The sequence below is a fragment of the Aplysia californica genome, unplaced genomic scaffold, assembly GCF_000002075.1.
Source record: "Aplysia californica isolate F4 #8 unplaced genomic scaffold, AplCal3.0 scaffold00194, whole genome shotgun sequence".
Lineage (NCBI taxonomy): Eukaryota > Metazoa > Mollusca > Gastropoda > Aplysiida > Aplysiidae > Aplysia > Aplysia californica.
Window position 1 is genome coordinate 777,003 of NW_004797464.1, and position 2,391 is coordinate 779,393.

The 2,391-nt window shown below is 41.2% G+C and overlaps 1 protein-coding gene across 1 annotated transcript in view; it reads left to right on the forward strand.

Moving 5' to 3' along the window:
* Positions 1 to 1,862: 1,862 nt before the first annotated feature.
* LOC101853789 (VWFA and cache domain-containing protein CG16868) overlaps positions 1,863 to 2,391 on the forward strand; it is a gene marked incomplete in the record, with an annotated part of 27,011 nt that continues 26,482 nt past the window's right edge. The window contains 1 exon segment of the mRNA XM_035969911.1: positions 1,863 to 2,171.

A 2,391-nucleotide genomic window follows, 5' to 3' on the forward strand; every position in this document is an offset into this window, starting at 1 on the left:
CCGCGACAGTCCCCGCCTTTGTCCGTGAATGAAAAGAGGACAAGTGACCTAGAAAGACATTTCGCAATAACGGGGGAAAAAACGTTACAAGGTAACCAGAAATACGATCTAACACTTCTTTGGCCCATTAAAATATCTTTCTTGAGGTTCATCTCCGAGGTGAGGCACGATAAATGCTTTGCAAAATGTACACGATGAACTGATGAACTTTCATCAGCAAGGGTAGATTAAGCTTCATATTTACAGCACTGTTTCAGGAAATGCAAAGCGACATAATAAATCGAGATGTAAATCTAGAATCTAGGCCTAGATCTAGTGAACCTGTAGATAAGGTCTGGAGAAAACTAAAAATTGTCGGAAAATTGGAAGCACTAAACAATGGTAGAGAACGTAGATCTAGACACGTCCATAGCTAGATTCTTGGTCTAACATGGCCTATTTTTAGCCCTCCTGAGAACGAAATAATCTAGATCTAGATCTAGGTCAAGTGCTTTCATTAAATTTTTTCTGCTGTTTTTTTCAGCCCAAATCTGCTATTGTACAACATATTATAAAGAGATACAATTTTATTGATCATGTAAAGTGCAATGAAGAAGCAAAAATGTACTTAAAGATGCAAATTTCCTTCCAAAATGAGTCGAATCGAGGCCAGAGTATTCCTTAATGTATTCATGGGTCAAAATGGACACGTGACTCAGACTTGTTGTGATTGGCTGCAAACCACCCGATTGCGCGATTCGCAGACCAGAAAACAAACGCGTTTGTTTTTGTAGGTCACCGATCGCGTCGATCGGTTTGTGCCACGATGGCCGCTTTGCGCCCTCAATTTGGCTATCCCTGACTACCCGATGGGCCCGACCCGACCCGACTCGACCCGATCGCGTATATGGGCACCCCCTATTACGCTTTAGGTAAACAGAGCGACTGCTTATCTCACTTATGATTTGTACGAGAGTATGAATATTATGAATTGTGGCTGGGCTTTTAGGTTATGACCTAAGCTCTGTTATGGCTAAGCGGGTGGTTGGCGGGTGGCTCTGCTATTTTGAGGAAACAAACAATCATCGAAGCTTCGAAGAAGCGTGAGCTCACTATTCATGACATTCGAATATCTCCGTCAAATGCTTTTTTCTGATATATCATGATAAGCGTAAACCCAGACCTAAGTGCCACTATTCTACATTCGCTAGCTATTCACAGCGCCATCGAATGGTTTTTTTCTTATATTATGTGATAAGCCCAGACATAACTTCCGCAATTCGAAGCGCCGTCGAATTATATTTTCTTATATGTGATAAGCCCAGATCTAACTTCAAAGCGCCGTCGAATTGTTTTTTCTTATAATTATTGTGATAGTCCAGATCTAACTTGCGCTATTCAACGACAGTCACTGAGCGCGCGTGTGTTGTTGTCGCATGCGCGCAGACAGTGCAACGTGTTGACATCAGTTCACTGTTCATAGCGCTTCGAATTTCGAGTAGGATTAGGGGAGCTCATTGCGACAGCTAACTTCATGAAAAAAAACAACATTCACTGCGCCTGTCTCGTAACCATCAAGTAAAGAGTATTTCTGTATATTTATCTTAATGATTTTAGATATAATGTGCTCCAATTTTTCAACGTTTGAGAAAAATGAGACGAAAATCCAGTTTCTGTTTTTCAAAAAAACCACATGGCATTCGAATGGCTCTACCACGTTTCGAATAGCAGTGAATAGTGCAAAAATCATGAATGTCGAATAGTAAAGTCGAATGGGCACAGCTCTACTCTGGTGTGGTTTTCTCCTTCTTTCCTGTCACACATCTATCATCTTTATCTCCCCTCCTTTTATTGTGTTCGTTACCCCCTTGTAACACCTCTAATCTTCGGCACGTATATGACCATATTGTTTTGCAAGTTCCGAAAAACTCTTACTAAAATTATTATGTTATAGCTAAGAAACTTAGGTAATGACGGATCACACTAGCAGCTGAAAATTTGTGACTGGCTGGTCTACTTGAGTAAATAGTAAGAGGGACCTTCGCACCATGAATGGTTCATTTTCTGGAGAGCCTAACAAGAATCCCAGGTGAAAGGATTAAGACGGCTCTCTTACAGCATCAGGGACCGACGCATATGTACGTGTATAATTTGTGACATAGCGTCGGGCAATAGGAGTTTTGCATGGCCATCTTAGGTAGGTTTTTTGTCGGGTTGTTGGATGATAAATTAATGTGGCCACGGCCGTGTCGGACAGACTATAGTTTTACGCCGTGCTATTATTTTTTTTAAAACCCACACCAAAAACAAAACACCCCCCCCAAAAAAAAACACGCACGGGGAATGGAAAGTGGGGGCCATTTGTACAGAAGGCCGTATCATAAAGGTGGCCGATATTTATATATATATATA